Source organism: Ovis aries, chromosome 4, assembly GCF_016772045.2.
Source record: "Ovis aries strain OAR_USU_Benz2616 breed Rambouillet chromosome 4, ARS-UI_Ramb_v3.0, whole genome shotgun sequence".
Lineage (NCBI taxonomy): Eukaryota > Metazoa > Chordata > Mammalia > Artiodactyla > Bovidae > Ovis > Ovis aries.
In genome coordinates, this window is record NC_056057.1 from 83,254,944 (window position 1) to 83,273,927 (window position 18,984).

Consider the following 18,984-nt stretch of genomic DNA (forward strand, 5'->3'; position numbering starts at 1 on the left):
GTGGAAGTGTGGGATTTTCTGCAGTATTAACACATACTGGGGGATAAAGATGTTGTTTTCTGCTTTTTTAGAAGCAATCTAAAATATGACTATGCCTCAGAAAGACACTGCACAATCTGAAGTTAATGATAATAGTTGAGACTTACAATAATATCTCATAACAAAATTGTTTTTTTTAAAAAAACTAATGTTTTAAGGGATTGCAATTTTTCAATCTGTAGTCCTACTGTTTCTGGAAATATAGTAACCCAAACTTTCCTTACCAAGATAACCTACTTCTGAACTCATAGTAGACATTACTGTGGAAAGACTAAGTCAATTCGTAAGAATTTATCAAATACTGTTGCCTTTCTTATTAAAAATTTCCTTTAATCTCCTTTCTCAACAAGCATTTCATGTTAAGATGTTGAAAACTGATGTTTTATCAATGGACTGAAAACTTTCTAGCACCAAAAATAGGCCCGACACTTCACTATAACCTCCCATTCCATCATTGTCCATAGATGAACTTCACTAGAGCCTAGGGTCAAATATCTGTTTCAAAGAAGGTTCCCAGTTGGAAAAAAAAAAAAAAAGGCAAATTCTCAATTTCCTGTTTGACTGAGAGATGAACTAGATGGATCCTGGGGACTTCATATCTGGGGCTTAATGTTCTATCCTGACAAATTTGGGCTTTTTGCACTCTTGCAATATAAAATCTCTGAAAACGCATCTGTTTTGATCTAGAAGCACAATTTGCCATGGTCCCTAGACTAAATTATTGATAGTACAATTAGCACCTCTTATCTCTTCTTGGGGCACTCAATGAAATAACTGTCCTAGAGCTGAACCATGAAATGAGAAAAGATTAAAAAGGCTTTCTGTTGTGCTTTTCTGCTTGTTTTCCCTCATCCTTTAGGCTCTGTAGAAGTGGTTTCAAAGGTGGGTGCTGCCATGCCCTTGAAGGGCATAAATGCTCCCCCAAAGTGATGCTGGTCTTCCACTAGAGCATGATGTGGAGAGGGCATGCATCTGGCCAAGTGAAGAAATGATTTGAATATGCACTGGCTAAGTGAGGTAGGGTGGGGGTGGGGGATAAAGTGGGGTGTCTCTCCTTTCCATCAGCAGGAGGACAGATTTGAGACAGAATCACAGAAAATGGATAAAGAACCTTATAGTGTCTGCTGTTTTGGGACTACCATTCTTGATCCAGGTGGCACTAGTGGTAAAGAACTTGTCTGTCAATGCAGAAGACATAAGAGAAGGGTTCAATCCCTGGGTCAGGAAGATCCCCTGGAGGAGGGCATGGCAACCCACTCCAATACTCTTGCCTGGAAAACCCCATGGACAGAGGAGCCTGGTAGGCTATAGTCCACGGGGTCGCAAAGAGTCAGACACAACTGAAGCTACTTAATGCACACAGACTCTTGATCCAGTTGGATAAGTAAAGAAGAATATTGTTATTATCACTGTCCAAACAATATCGTACATGTGCTGTATATCACTGAGATAAGTTACATCTCATGTCTTTGTCAATCAGTTTTTATTCTGAATAGGCATGACTGGTGACTATTTACAGTTTATTATGCACACTAAGTCACTTCAGTTCTGTCTGACTCTGTGCAACCCTATGGACTGTAGCCTGCCAGGTTCGCCTGCCAGGTTACTCTGTCCATTGGATTCTCCAGAACACTGGAGTGGATTGCCATGCCCTCCTCCAGAGGATCTTCTTGACCCAGGGATCGAACAATTGTCTCTTAAGTCTCCTGCATTGGCAGGCAGGTTCTCTATCACTAGCACCACCTGGGAAGCCCTTAGTTTATTTATCCGGTTCATTCAACAAACATTAATGGAAGTGCTTCTCAGAGGGCAGTATCATGTGATGGGCACAGAGGCAGACAACCTGGGTTCACATATCCTTGCAGTCACTTAGTGGTTGTATGATGATCTTAACTGAGCGATTTTGCTCTTTGTTTCTCAGTTTCCTCAGATGTAAAACAAGGGAGAGAACCAGAATTCCATGGTGGTAGGAAGATGAAAGGGTTCACAGCTGTAAGGTGTATGAGTATGCCTGCATGTGTCTGGGCATTGTAAATGGCAGCGTAAGGTGTTTTCAATCTCTATTGGTGAGGGTTGCCCACTAATAGATACCACTAACTAATAGACTAGTTAGAGATACACTGTCCCATTCATCACCTCTGATTTGACTTAGTCAACAGAACCCATCCCATTTCTGTATTACCAATAGCCTCCTTCCAAACTCAGATTCATCTTTCTAAAGTTTCACTTTCACCATGTCATGATCCAAAAAGAAATAATAATAAAACCTTTTTCATTAGACACTTAACTGAAGTTATATGGAAGGAAGAAGTTATATGGAAGGAAAATAAGCAGATGAAAAGACATTCAATATCATTATTGTTACGGATGTTATTAGAGAAATGAAAATTAAAGCCACAATAAGATACCACTACACACCTGTCAGTAGAATAAATTTAAAAAAAAAAAACAGAAAGAAAAGAAAGGAAAAAAACTGTCAATTCAGGTGCTCACAAGGATGTGGAGTAAATAGAATATTCATAAACTGATGGTGGAATTGTAAAGTTGCAAAACAACTTTAAAAAACAATTTGGCAGTTTCTTATAAAGTTGAATGTACACTTACCATACAAGCCACCAACACTACTCTTAAATGTATTACCAAAGAGAAATGTACATTTATATTCACAGAAATACCCATAGGCAAATATTTATAGTGGCTTTATTTATAACTGCCCCCAAATTAGAAACCATTCAAATATCTTTCAATTGCTGTTTAAACAATTAAACCCTAATCAAATGAAAAAGGAAACAATTATCGCTACACACAGCATGCAGGAATCTCTGATGTCTGAATACTAAATGAAAGAGACCAGATTCAAAATGCCACAAACAACTTTCAGGAAAAGGCGGAACTATTGAACAGACAACAGAGGCTGGAGGCTTCCAGGGGCTGGAGGTCAAGGAAAGGTTGATTACAAAGAGACATGAGGGAAAGTTTTTGAAACTATTCTCTGTCTTGATTGGGGAGGCAGTTATTACTGGCTGCATGTGTCTGTCAAAACTCCCAGAACTATACACTAAAAACAGTGAATTTTACTTATGTAAAGTACAGCTTAATAAACCTGTCTGAGAGAGAAATCCTTCCCATTATCAACTGAATAAAATCTAGAGCCAATTAGCTGAGTGATAACATCTATCCTTCTAAATTGATCCTTAATTACTGTCCCCTATTGACCCTTCCTCTCTTCATTCAATGTCCCCTTAGCTATTAATACATGCTAGACGTATTTCTGTCCCCACAAATGAAATGACTTCGCCCTGAGCCACACCAAACCATCCAAGTTCAGGCCATGAGCCTTCATATCAGAGGCCCCTTCTTGTTCATACCAGTTTACAGTCATGTCTCCTAGCATTTAAGCTTTAGATCACTCATTCGGAATTTAAACATTTGGCTTTTTATGTTCACATCATTCACTTCTCCATTCATTCCCTTACTCTTATTGTTGATCAGATATTTACTACACAAATATTTAATACTGGGGTGATCACTACTGGTTGACCACATTAATCTATTCCCATAGTTCCTTCTGTCTCAGAGAAGCTTAATTTTGTACAGGGTTCAACCATGTCCCCTAAATTATCTCAGACAGCATAAATATTGGCCCTCTTGCCAGTGATAGATTAAGGGTGGATATCTGACCTGATTTTGGCCAATGACAAATGAGATGAAGTCTGCTGGGATATTCTGGAAAAGGTGACACGTGGAAATGAAACAGCTATTTTGCAACCAGAGGCAAGGCAGTTTCAAGAAAAACTAGCATGCGAAAGATAGGAGAGCCTAACATGTAAGAATCCTGGTCTTTCATGACTTTCTTAAGCCCTGAATATGCCAGTAAAAACCCTGTTTACCTCTTGAATTTTTATTAAATGAGATGAAACTTTTTCCTTGCAAGTCATTTTGAGTTGTAGTTTTCTGTGTGCCTGAAAATATCCTACCATGGAAGAAACTATTGTTGCCTTAACATCAGACTAATCACTAAAATAATCATTCACTCATTTATTTCAGCAGTACATTGTGGGTGCCTACTTTGTGCCAGGCAGTATTTCGGATACTGGGGAGGAACAATAAACAAAACACAGACATTGATTTATTTATTTATTTTTGGCCATGCTGTATGGCTTGTGGGATCATAGTTCCCTGACTTGGGATTGAATGTGGACCCTCAGCAGTGAAAGCATACAGTCCTAACCACTAGACTGCCAGGGAATTCCCAAAAGGCATTTCTAAAGCCAGTTCTTTTACGAATGTTGTCGTGTCTAGAGCCTCAGGTCATGTCCTGTGTAAGATTTTGAAATGATTGGTAAGAACTGGTTTCTAGCCTTCCAAAATTGACAATCAACTCATAGAACTGGGAGGAATGTTAGAAATTAACTTTAAATCTACAATATCCCTTCAGATTATAAATGAGGAAACCGAGGCACATCCAAGGTTGTTAAGCTAGTAGTGGCAGAAGCCAGGGCTGGAGTTTGGTATGTCTCTCCACAAAAGGAGGAGCATTTTCTCTGGATGAGTTCCAAGTGCTGAAAATCCTTCTGAAGAATCCATTACACATTTGCTTCTTCAGTTAATTTTTCCTTCGCTTGTTCTAACTTGAGAGAATTTCCCAGCTCACTGCCACCTTAATCCCAGCAGAATCAGAGAGGTCAGGGACAGTGGAGTCCTTTCAGGGGAGCGCTTCAAATCTGCACGACCCTGCTGGAATGCTATAAATGGTATAGTTTTTAAACTCAGGTAGAATCAGCACTAGATAAAATCCCTCTCCTAGTCCTTCAGAGAAACCCTCATACCCTCTTGAAGGACACTTAGCAATTTCTGTTTTAGTGGAAGAAGTAGCCACTTGAAGATGTGGTAGAAAACAGCCTCTTTTAAGAGAGTCTCATTTGTGAAGTTCCCCTGGTGATCATTCAGGGCTTTTCCCCTCCGTGAGTTTTTCACCTCTTTGCCATAAAGTTTGCTCAAGGGAAAGTTTATAGACTCTGGTCCTCAGAAATCAGACTCATGATTGTTTTTTCACAATAGGTGTCAACTGGCCCCAAGGAAAACAACAACAGTCACAGGCTTTCTTAGAATGTGAACAGAGATCACAGTAAATAATAATATTAATATATGTTGAGTGTTTGCATGAGCTAGGCATTGATTTAAGGGCTCTTTAGGTGTTACTTTATTTAATCAACTCCATGAAGCAGTTACAAATCTACAATCGTTTATAAAACATGAAAATTTGGGAGGCAAATATATGAGAATTTAGAATTTTTTATATTTTAGAAAGTTAATATGGAAACTATACACTATACACCACAGTACAATCTAGAGAGCTTTCCATAATCAAACACATTACAATTTCTATAGCAAAATATATAGTGGTATTGATAAAAACATGAAATATCCCAGTACTGGTTAAGCTCAGTTTTGTTGCTAAATCAATTATGGACACACTTTTGCTTTTCAGAGATTCTGGATTTTGGAATTATAGATAAGAAAATTTAGACCTATGCAACTATTTTGTCACTGAGGAAATTGATGTACCACAAAGACAGTGGCCTCAAATCCCAAAAGTAGTTGGTGATGGAATCAGAACTGAAAACAACAGTTCAGAGCATTCTCTTTCTCTGTCTCCTTTTCTCTCTCTCCTCCTGCCTTTCTCTCTCTACTCTCATTTCATTTCGGATATAACATACCAAGTATGGAAAGTGTGCTGCTTTTAAACATACATCTTAATAAATTTTTACATATGCAACTATAATCTTGAGTGGTGTGATCAAGGCACAGAATACCCAGCAGCTCAGAAGGCTTCCTTTGCACCCTTTCCCAGTGACCACCCTGTTTTCCACTACCCTGATTTAGCACCATGAGTCAGTTTTGCAGATTACAGACCTTGGTTAGATGTAGCCACATATGTGTGCTCATCTACACCCAGCTTCCTTTGTTGAATCCATGCTTCTTCTCACTGATGCGTCCTGTTTCATTGTACAAATGTACCATGATGTATTCATCCATCTTCCTAAAAGTTGAAGTGTAGTTGGTTTACAATGTCGTGTTAATTTCTACTGTTGTAGCAAAGTGATTCAGTTATAAATAGATACATAGTTTAAAAAATTCTTTTCCATTGTGGTTTATTAAAGGATATTGTGCTATATTGTAGGACCTTGTTAATCCATTCTGTTTATAATGGTTTGCATCTGATAACTCCAAACTCTCAATCCATCTCTTCCCTACCCTCCCTTCCCCTTGGCAACCATAATTCTGTTCTCTATATCTGTGAATCTGTTTCTGTTTTGTAGATAAATTCATTTGTGTCATATTTTAGATTGCACATATTATGCTATCATATGGGGGCTTCCTAGGTGGTACAGATTCTAGTGGTAAAGAATCTGCCTGCCATTGCAAGAGACATAAGAGACGTGGGTTTGATCCTTGGGTCAGGAAGATCTTCTGGCGGAGGGCAAGGCAACCCACTCCAGTATTCTTGCCTGCAGAATCCCATCACCAGAGGAGCCTGGCAGATTACAGTCCATAGGGTTGCACAGAATCGGGCACAACAGAAGTGACTTAGCATGAAGCACACACGCTATAATATGGTATTTGTCTTTCTCTTTCTGACTTACTTCACTTTTGATAATCTCCAGTTCCATCCATGTTGCTGCAAATGGCACTATTCCATTCTTTTTATGACTGAGTAGTATTCCATTGTATATACGTACCACATCTACTTTATCCATTCATCTGTTAACGGACATTTAGGTTGTTTCTATGTCTTGATTATTGTGATTAGTGCTGCTATGAACAATGGCAAGCATGTATCTTTTTTCAGTTTTGTCTGGGTTCATCCATATTCCTCTTGATGGACATTATAGTTGATTCCAGTTTGGCACTGGAGTCTTCACTCTCAGATCTTATTGCCACTGACTGTCATCATCTACCCCACATCCTACCTCCAAAGGGCAAAGTCATAATAAGGATAAACAGATTTCTCCAATCAAAATGAAGGGAACCAGCTGCAACTGACCTTGACTTTTATTGATCGCTCTATAGCAGAGGTTGGAAGACTTTTTTGGTAAAGAACCTGATAGTTAAGTATCTTGGTTTTGAGAGCCACATAACCTCTAGGACAGCTACTTCACTCTGCCATTGTGGTACAAGAGCCATCACAGAAAATGTAAACAAACAAATAGGATCGTGTCCCAGTAGCACTTTATTTAGAAAAGCAGTGTGCTTGGTCAGATTTGGCCCTGCATTGCTTTCCAGTGGATGACTGGTTCCCGTAACTTCAGCAAAGAAAGAAAAGAAAATCAACACTGACTAAGCAGCTACATGGGTCTGGCAGAGTTTGTCCTCATTCACTTATTGTTTTGTCTCATCTCCATGGTAACCCACACAGGCTTGTTTGCACTATTTTTGAGCTCATTTTACAGATGCCCAAACTGAGTTCTGAGAGGCTGAATCATGTGCTCCAGTTAACAGCTAGTGATTTGAACCCAGCACTCTTTCTGCCACACTCAGGGATCCACGGGTGAGCCTCAGAGCACTTGTACCCGATGACTGATAAGCAGACCTCTGCAGGTCCCAGGGCACGTGCCTCTTCCTGCGGAGAAGATCCTCACTTTCATTAGCATCACATAGGCTTTGTGACCCAAGGAGCAGGAAGAACCAAGGCCTAGAGTCTTATCAACACAAGAAATGGCGACAGTCAAATGGCTTGTGACCAGTTATCTAGTTGTGTTCATTTGGTGGCAGAAGGGATGTGACGTTTAAATTCTGTGTCCTCATCCTAGGTTCCAAAAGGGGAAAGTCTTTATCAAACGATAAGTGAGTTTTACTTTGAAAGGCATCTGCCCTTTTGTAGGAGCATCTCCCGTGAGACAGGCCCACCTGGGCCGTGTGGACATGCAGGTAAGCGAGCTTGCTGCTGGAATATGCCATGACCACCATTTCTGTTTCTTCTTCCTCTCTCTCACTTTTAATTTTATTGGAGTGCAGTTGATGTACATTGTTAAGTTAGTTTCAGGTGTACAGCAAAGAGATTCAGTTATACATACATACATCTTTTTTTGCAGATTTTTTCCCCTTATACGTTATTACAAGATACTGAGTATAGATCCCTGTGCTCTACAGTAGGTCCTTGTTAGTTACCTATTTATACATACTAGTGGGCATATGTTAATCCCAAACTCCTGATTTATCCCTTCCCACCACTGTTGTTTCTGAAGGACAGCAGTCCTATATAAACAAGAACACCTAGGCCTTGACTTATATTTATATCTTTATGTGCCTAAAACCCTTGCTTGTCCACATGGGTTCTATTCAGCTAAAGTACTGAGACTGTAAAGACTAGGGAGACAGCAACTGCATAATTGTTAGCTGTATTTCATGTGCACAGTTCCTTTGAGAAAGGGCCTAATTAGTCTAAGCAGCATTTAATGTAAATCAAGTTTCACTTTCAAAATTTCAAGGGCCCCATTCTGACAGGATGTAGATTTTTTTATGCTACACATAAAACATGGGTGCTACTAAAGGACTGTAATGACAGGCAGGGGAAGAGCAGAAATCAATACATGAAAAGTTACTGAAATTAAGTAGGTTTGACCTCCTGAAGCAGCCTTGGAAAATAACCCTCAAAAGAAAAAAAGACTGTCTAGGGTAAATGCTTGGAGCTTTGTTTTTCTTGCTTTCATTTCAGGGATGCCCATCTCCTCTCTTCAGCCTCATTCAAACTTCTCAAAATGTTGGTTCTGATGGATGGCAGTTTTAGCTTAAGGGAACAGAAGGAAATGTTGAAGGGCTTCCCCCAAGGAGAAGGGTGGCACCAGAGAACCACTGAAACACTGCTGAAATTCCTGACACCCTGATTTACTTCACCATGTAATTCAATTATTGAAAACAGATGGCATTTTTATATCTCCCACTTCTCTTATGCACCAAATTGCCAAAGCCAGATCGTTTCTATTAGTGTTTGATAGTGTGTGGTTAGTAGGGTTATAAAAAAATAAAAGATATTTCCAGACTTAGTATAAACTATGATTAATTTTTATTAAGAGGATACATTTATATATCATAAATGGGCAATTTATTTGAAGATCTGTGTGTGTGTGTGTGTGTGTGTGTGTGTGTGTGTGTGTGTGTGTGTGTGTGAGTGAGTGAGTTGGGTAGTTCCCCTCTGTGCAGAATGCAGAATTGTTTATGAGATATTTGAGTGTCTAAAACGATATATGATAAATGAAGTAGCATGCTACTTATACGCTTATCATGTTCCCTGACTAGCAACAGGTTCAGCAAAGGGCACAGCCAGTAAATGAAATTTTCCACCAGGACAATATATCATCACAAGAAATGGATGCGCTGGAAACTTACAAGCTTGCTCAAGATGCGGACAAGGTGTGAAATGGTAAAAAATGAAAAGCAGAAGCATCGTACAGTAAATTTCAAATTCAACTGCATATTGGTTGGAGCTGATGCTTTAACTGTTTCGAACCACAGGGATGAGAAAAAAAATGCAAGCACCTCCAAAAGAAGGAATAAGTTTCCATGATTACTGAATGTCTAAATGGTTTTTATCATAGGCACCACTGAAGCAGAGAAAAACAAGGGGTTCCGGAATGTATAGAACTGCCATGATATTAATTTGAGAGAGAGAGAGACACTTTCATTACATACTTGAGGAGATGTCACCACATTTAACCTTGAGCAGGTCCTTTAACATTTGTATACCTCAGTTTCTTTAGTTGCTAAGTAGAAGCTGGGGGACAAATAATTTCTAAATTCTCTTCCATTTACAAGAAAATTTTGTGATTTCCTGATTCTTATCTTTGAGTACTCAAAAGGAAATGGTCAGTGTCCTGTGTTTTTCAGTACATATTATGTTCATAGCTTTTTTTTTTTCAGAGAAAATTGCAATTGCATTTTGCTACTAAACACCAGAATTATATATATAAAAAATCTACTAGAGGGAAATGCAGATGCATTCATCCAATATTTTAGTTCAATAATGATCAGATCTTAGAGGCTAATCCTCCCTTATCATTTTTGTTAATGTCATCAAATGATGCTTTTTCTGGGAAACAGGACATCTATGTTGTCCAGGAAGTACAGGTTCATATCTCCCCACATATGTTTGCATCAGGCAACAACAAGGCCTCTGTGGCTAGGCACCATGCGTATGATTTCTTTTGCTAGCTACTTCTGGTGACAGCGGAAAGCGAGTTTGCAAGGGTGAATTACCTGCAGCGAAGTGTCAATAGGTATAAATTACAATGGGCCCGGGTGACAGCTGTTCTAAAGCAAAAGGATCCCTGTATGTTAAAACACTCCGTGGAGATGATGCAGAGGGAATAAAGGGATAAGTTGAAATCTGACTGAGGTTTTGTCAACACCAAGGACCTCAGAGAGGAGACAGTTTGGAACTTGGACTCCTGGGGGAGAAGGCCCAGGGAACAGGAAGAAGAGCCACTGAGGCGCAGTGGTTAAAGCAGAGAGGGACTTAGGGTTTTTATCTGAGCATCATGACCACTAGCTGTGTGACCTTAAGCAAGTGCAGTGGAGATGATGCTAACAACTTCACGAGATGATTATGTGTATAAATGGGGCGCTAGATGGTAGTTCTGAGTATAGTGCTTGATACTTGGGAGCTCTTTCTATGATGATCTTCCCAGATACATAAGTTGCTTCTTTTATAAAAATGAGTGGCTACCAATTTGGGTCAGAAGCTGCCAGGAGAAGTAAGCAGGAGAGCAACAGATATTTATAAAGTGAGGGACAAAAAAAGATGGTGTTAATTACAATTAATTAAGGTAAAAGTGGCTATCATAGAATGTCTAAGGTGGAATCAGAATTGCCATCTTGGTGGTACAGAGTGTAGCCTCAAAAGGGCATCAGAGTAGGGTTCTACAAGCATTAGGAATGCATGAATTAAAAGTAGGAAGACAGATTTTGTGTTGAATTAGCATGGAAGAATTGGCTTCTGAACACAGTGAGAAAGCCAAGATCAGGGAGTTATGCACAGGACAGCTTTTATTCAGTTAGCAGTCTGGCAAAAAATAATAGTCATTTTGTTGGCTGCTGCCCTATCTGGATAGTTTTATTTCTAGAAAAATGTTATAGAGTAACATAACATTTAAAGTGTAATAGAAATAGATGGGAACAATGGCACTAATGATGCATGGAAAATTCAATGTGTTGGCAAGAAAATTGACATTAGCAGAAAACGAATTTCTCTTAGGTCTCGATTAACTAGTAGTTTTGCTCATGTGAAAAAGGAGTGAGCGGTTTCATTGGAACAAAAAAGATGCTTTTGCATCTACTGAGAGGTTGCCCATGAGGTAGCCAATAGACAAGCAAAAAATATGAAGAAAAGTATTTCCAAAAGCATAACAATGTGATCTCATTCCACTGTCGACCTCCTTCCCAGAAATGAACACACAGTGACGTGGTTGCATTTTGTGTTCACCAGAAAATATCAGTAAATCCAATAACTGATCAAAATAAGCCTCTGCACAAAATCCATAAAGACAAAGGCTCAAGAGTCCACAGGCTATATTGCATAATACCATGGGCACCATTTATGCTGTGTTTTCTTTGATGGGAGGCATTCACTAGAATACAGGTCAATGGGGCCATGTTGATAGCACCCATGCACTAATCAGCGGTCCACCAAGTAGTTTTATTCAGACTCCTCAATAATCTAATTTCAATCACAAGAAATCCTTAGAGTGTCATCCCATTCATTATTTGAACAGGCCGCTTTGTCACTAAACGGGAAACATGCATTTTATCTAACAGAGATGTGACAATACCCTTGAATTACTTTCTACAAGGGGAGGGGGGAATCTCATGGTGCTGTATGCTCGGCATATACTAAAGGATGTAGTCTCCATCAAATTTATACTAAAACAAGTGAGACAGGAAGCCCACATATTTATGGGGAGATGAACATTAAAGATTCAACACTGCCTTTCTCTGTGCTGAATGCATTTAATGACAAATCTCAGAGGACGTATCCACATGCTCTGATTTCACAACTGGGAGCCTGGAAAACACAAGTGGAGGACAACTAAGCAGATGGATTGGTATAATTAAAGTTCTTGGGTTTTATGTTTCTTTAAAGACAGCTATGCAGGAGAAAAGGAGTCACCAGGAGGTTCAGTAATGTCACCATATTACTGAGCAGTGGCTCTCACTCTCTCTCTTTCTTCTGGGGATGGCTGGCTGGTGTTCGCCTAACCCTGGCCATTGGAATGAGTGGTTCGGCCATGATGGAGAGCCTGGGAAAGGATGCTGGGACCCGGGTCCTCATCCTGGCTTTCCAGAACCCACTCATTGCCCAGCCCCTTGGACATACTTCTTCCTCCAGGTAGTGAGGGATGCGGGGAAGATCATCCTTGGGACAGACCCTCCCTACAATCCCAGAGAACGAGAACAAATAGCAAGAAGCTTTGCAGTAACAGAGTTCTACAAATATTATTAATTGATTATTGGCCATTGTTGTTGTTGTTTAGTTGCTAAGTCATATCTGACTTTCGTGACTCTGTGGACTGCAACCTGCCAGGACCCTCTGTCCATGAAATTTTCCAGGCAAGAATACTGGAGTGGGTTGTCACCAGGGCATCTTCCTGGCCCAGAGATCGAACCTGCGTCTCATGAATTGAAGGCAGTTTCCTTACCACTGAGCCACCACGGAACCCCTATAAAGGCATAATTAAACATACATCATAATGTTCTGATGATTGTATGCTTATAAAGCATAAAGTAAATGCCTAACAAACAGTAGGTGGACAAAAGGTGCTCCGTATTATCATCGCTATTTTCCAGGAACCCTTGTGGTTCATAAAAAGAATTCCTGGACTTGCCTTGTGGCTCAGCTGGTAAAGAATCCGCCTGCAATGTGGGAGACCTGGGTTTGATCCCTGGGTTGGGAAGATCCCCTGGAAAAGGGAAAGGCCTCCCACTCCAGTATTCTGGCCTAGAGAATTCCATGGACTATACAGTCCATGGGGTCACAAAGAGTCAGACATGACTGAGCGACTTTCATTCACTTCACTTTCCAGGAATTCAGCTCCATCTCAGATAGAAATTTCTTAGGAGGCTAATCCTGTTAAAACTGTGAAAGACACTGAAATATTTTTTCAATCAAACTCACAATACTGAGACTCGTTTCTTATTGCAATCTCTAGCCAAAACACACTTGCCCTTTGAGATTATAAATTCAACCAGGTTTCTTTACCCTTTGTCATTTTTTCCCCTAATATTAATCCTTCAGTGTTTCTCAGTCTTAGCACAACTGATGTTTGGGCCCCAACAATTTTGTGTGTGTGTGTGTGTGTGTGTGTGTGTGTGTGTGGAGGCTGTGCTGTGCCTTATAGGATGTTTAGCAGCATCCCTGGTCTCTACCCTCTAGATGCTAGTAGCAACACCACCCTCAATTGTCACAGCTAAAAATGCTTCCAGATATTGCCAAAGGTCCCTTGGTCTGGTATCTTCTCACTCCATTAGCACATACACCAATTTGGGTGAGGTTTATACACTAAATTAAAATTTTTTTAAGTTTTAAAGTTTAAACCTTAAAACTTTTAGCAATTATATTCATTGGACACAAAAAGGTCACATTAAGTATATTAAGCGGTACTGATTCACATTTTTCCATTGCTCATTTACATTATTTTTCTTTTTTTCATTGTTCAGTAAGCATTGTAATTGTCCTACTGTGACATACTACAAGGCTATTTTATTAACATTATCAAATATCTTTCAAATGTGTGTTTTCTGTACCTCAGTTTACTTTGTGGTTCTTTTTTAGCTCAGAGAGAAGGAAAGTGATTTACATAAGTAACCACTGTAATATCTGATTTTTAAATTTTTTTCATGTGGTAATTCTATTTTTTAAAATTGCATTTAAAAAAATTGGAGTATAATTGCTTTACAATGTTGTTAGTTTCTTCTGTCCAGCAATGTGAATCAGCTATAAATATACACATATCTCCTCCCTCCTGAGTCTTCCTCCTACCCGCTCATCTCCATCCCACCCCTCTAGGTCACCACAGAGCATTGAGCTGAGCTCCTTGTGCTATCTAGCAGCTTCCCACTTGCTATCTATCTTACACATGGTAGTGTATATATATGTCAATGCTATTTATTTTTAAAATGAGAGAAAATATTTGAATCAGTACTGATACTACTGTTGGACCCCAGGTGATTCTCTCCGTCTATATTATTTGCAAATTCTTCCACTGCTATGGGAAGAAGAAATGCTATTATATATTAAGAGGCATGAGGTGGTTCCAGTTAATTTCATCCATCATTTTATTGAGCACATTCTACCATAATACCAGAATTACGTAATCCAACCATGGTACCTTGGGCTAGAGCTTATGGGAACCATTTACAATCTTCTAAACTAATGGCAGGTAACATAGACTCTCCAAATCACTTCAGCCTTAGAGTGGAAGGAATAAAGGAGTCCCATCCAGAAAGCTCAAGTTCAAACTCAGACTCTGCTGCTTCCTAGCGGTATTGATACTATCTTGGGCAAAGCTCTGCATCATACCTGCGTCTCTTTTAACTACTGTGCACGGTGAGGAGGGTCATGCCAGGTTCAGAGTGTGGGTAAGTTTTGAGTGCTCAGCACATGCTCAGTAAATGTGAGCTCAATTTAAGTCGGAACACCAGCATCAAGATCCTCAAATTGTTTGAGTTAATATCTCCCCTTCTCTCATGATGTCCAACATCCCATGGGTTGTCTAGGGCAAAGATCACAAGGCATATGAGACACACATTGCTATTAGAAAATGCCCACCTGTTTCCCTAACATGTACACTTGGAGAATGTGGATGTGGATACACCTTTTGTGTGAATATATTTGGATCATTGCTGAAAAAACTGTGATCAGCCATGGCTCTTCATACTTCACACACACATCCGCTTATATGATGAGTAAATCAATGACTCTAGTAAGAATCAGCTTCTCCATAACTAATATCTCCTTAGTGAAATCAATCAGGCTCCAGGATGAAGCTATAACGTGGAAGGTTTTTTCCTCCCTTCCCAATAATTCCCAAATCCAGTTAACTGAGACCTGACTTATGCCTTTGTTTTCCTATAAATGTTTCTGGAAGTATTATTGGGAATTATACCTCAGAACATGCAAGTTCATGAGGACTTTTTCTGAGACAAAGTTTGGACCAGAAGAGGAAGCAGAGGGTCTTAGTGGCTTAGACAGTTGATGGCAAGTGAGGAGGGCAGAGAGTGAGCATCACTGAAGAGGGCAAAGGAAACTTGAGGGCTGGGAAACAAACTTGGCCTTGTTCAGTTTTGCCTAAGCCTGATCGTTCAGACAAGAGTTTATCTTGAAGAGATAGTGAACTTGAAGTACAGTCAGCTGGAGGAGACACAAACAAAAACTATTATATTCTCTCTCTTGGGTTCTTTATTAGAGTCCCAGGCAAATGTCAAGAGGGCTACTGTCTTCCCACCAGAGCTATCAATCCAGCAGAAGTAGCGTACATATGAGGCTCTCTTGGCTAAACAGGAACTTAAGGCTGAAATGGATCTCTTTGTCCTACTCCACCACCACCACTCAGCACTTTGCGGTCTGTGGAGAGAGCTATCTGATCGCCAGGGATGTTCTTGTGGTTAGAAAAAGACAGGGGCCAGGAGGCTTCCGAGAGTCTGAGCTAGTCCCCTGAGTCTGTTTACCCCACTGACACTTTTTGCAGAGCCCAGAAGATATTCCCAGGACAGCAATTCTGAAATCACCCACATTCCCAGGGAGCAAGGGGGCAGGTTTAGCAGCTATTAATTAGGGTAATGATTCCCAGGGCTGCAATTACAAACCCAGAGATCCATTTAGCATCTCTTCTTGAATCTCTTATTTCTGTAATGGTGATGTCCCTAAAAGATTCATTTGTAACCACTTACTGATTACATTTACTGTAGTATATTGTTTCGGATGGACAGGACGGAAAGCCAATATGGAATATTGACCTCGGCGGCATCCTGTGATTACTCGGGCTGCCCTAGCTATCATTAACCACCCTGTTTTATTTTCTGAGTGCCACAAACACTGCTGGTGACAGATCCATGACCTTACCCCTAGAAATGCTATGAACCGAATGTGCAGCAGAAATGACAGGAGGGATGGATGTCAAATAGTGGATTAAATGCTACGTCAGCACCCACAGCGACAGTCTTGGTTTCTGACATAAGGAGCTATGGTGGTAGGGGGCTCTCTGCTTTCCACTTGAATGAAACAATGAAAAATCAAGCTTCAGCAATGGAAGTAGTAGGCTTCCATCTGCCTATCAGAACAGACCCTTCCAGCTAGCTCTCAGGAGTTGGTTTCAAGGTTTTTACAATTTCATTTTGGGGTTAGGGAAATCAGAAGTTTCCATTTAAGTCATCAAACAACAGTAAGCTAACAGATCCAAAGTATCTTTTGAGTATACAGTTGAAGATGCAAATTAAGTAAGCAACGCAGAACTCTCTTATATTCTGGTTTGCATACATTTGGGTTCCATGCTCAAATCCAAATATCATGGGCCAAATAATGATTTCTGGGATGCTAAAAATGGCACACAGGAGAAGGTGGAGTTGTGTCCCTTGAGAAAGCAGGAGTAAATCCAGTTTAACCTCCTCCAGTTCTCCCCAGCTCTTCGCCCACACCCAGCACAGAGTCACTCCACAGGGAGTATCCTATGGATGTTCCTATGGAACCACAGGCTCAGCTCTGGCTGCACATTTAACTCAACCAGGGAGTTTTAAAAATGTACCAGTGTCAGGAGGTACCCTGGATCCTTTGAATCGGAACTCGGAGATGGAGCCTGCTGCTGCTGCTGCTAAGTCACTTCAGACCTGCCTAGGAGCTGATATTGTCTACAAAGCTCCCAGGTGATTCTAATGGACAGCCCTGCTTGAAGACTGCTGTAGTTAAGGGGATAGAAAGTTATCATTCTGGCTGAAATAAAGATGATACAATTTTAACCTAAAAATAATGAGGTGTTTCCTTATTAGAAAAAGTCATAAGAAAAGTACAGTTGAGAAACTTGACAAATGAAAAATATTAATAGTTGATGAAAATAATTTAAAATAAAAGGATATACAAAACTGCCGGTTATAAAAGATTTCTCACATCTAGTGGATTTGTTTAAATATAGTACAAGAAGAATCAAGTCAGCCAAAGACCTTAATCTTTAGAATTTTTTAGAATTTCTACCTATATTCAGCTGTGGATCACAGAGGCAGAGATTAAAGGAGAGAAAAGAAAAGACTCAGAAAATGGATTTTGAAATTCTAAGGCCTATAATTTCATGGCTTATGCTTTAGCACAGGGTCAAAGTATTTAAATGATACCAAATGTTTAAGGTACAGTAATTCAGACACTGCATACTTTTGAAAAATCATGACCATCTGCCAAGCAGAGTAAATGCACAAGGGAACAAGAAAAACATGGAATTAAATCCACTATCTTTCTGCTTGGTAAAATTCACATCAGTTAATAAATACTGAACTATGATGGACATTCCTGATCAAACAGAAGAGTCTTCATCTTTCTAAAATCAAACATACTTCTCTGACCACACAAACAATTGTGATTACTTTTATAAAATAGGAATAAAAAGGGAAAAAATGGGCAAATTTTGAAGGACTCGTTTCTAGGAAGATATAAATCTCCATTATGCTAATATAGTCTAGTTTTGATGAGGTGTTAATCATATTTTTAAGACAAAAACGGGAACAGGTTAAGGTAAAAGCTTTACATTCAGCGCACTTGACACTCTCGTGTACATTTTGAAGGTTCTTTCTTGGACATTACCTAAACAATGCAGAACTAGGGGAAGCTGCAGTGTTGCTTTTAAATGTGAGGTTAGATTGTATTTGTGAGCGTTTGATGTTCTTCTTTAATAACCTCAAGTAAAAGGCTGAATGCATTCAACAACAGTAGCTGAAAAAAGTGCAATGAGTCATATTATAGGAAAATGGAGAAAAGGATACAGGACTCTCCACTGAACACAATCCTATATTGTAGGCAATCTGAGATAACACCCTTTTCATTTCAGTTCAGTCCCATAAAATTACCACTAACATTACAACTCATGCAGAACACAGATAAATGTAAAAATGTCACAGAATTCTTCCAGATGGGACTTTTAGTTCCACTAGATCACCATCTACTTTTTTACTTGTCTAATATTTCATTACAACCTTCCATAAGTTAATTTTCTTTCCACTGACCATGTAAATCACAAATCAATTTTCATTTAAAATGCCTGACTCCAGATTGCTCCTGAAAGCTCAAGGCATATGCTTCAGTGAACTTCTCCCACATCCTTAATGTACATTAGAAAAATGTTGTGTTTTTAAAAACCTTTTTTTTAAGGAATTAATTTTACATTAAAATCTGGCATGAGACCCAAGGCATCCTATTTCCCTCTAAAATGTGGATGTAGTTTTAAAGCATGCAATCACACATGGTCAAGCATGTGTCACAATAAAATTAACAAATATGGCAACATTTTATACCAGCAAAAAACCAAGCACATTTGCTAAAGAACACAGACAGGCACATAAAGCTATTCCATACACAGGCATGTGGGTATACTGTCTAGTTTTCAAAAATATAATGATGGATCAAGTATTGGATCAAGACTCTTTATACCCAACAGTTCTGTGAAGGTTTTAGATGTGGAAATTTTGCCCTAATGGGAACGCACTTTGGGAATGCAGGTTTCTCCTTGATGGAAAAGACAGAATTCAACCTCAGTACACTGAGAGCTTCTTAGAAATATCAGACCAAAAAGGTCATCTTTTGCTTTTGTTTTGAGAATGTAAAATATCCTGATTAAAACAATAATATGGGAGAGAGATGGGAGATTATGGAACCCCAAATCATCATAAAACAGGTCTCTTATTGAATTTTAG

General features: G+C 39.5%; 1 protein-coding gene across 1 annotated transcript in view; it reads right to left on the minus strand.

Moving 5' to 3' along the window:
• The window catches only part of POU6F2 (POU class 6 homeobox 2), a 398,314-nt gene that overhangs the window by 229,108 nt on the left and 150,222 nt on the right, over positions 1-18,984 (minus strand). The window lies entirely within an intron of this gene.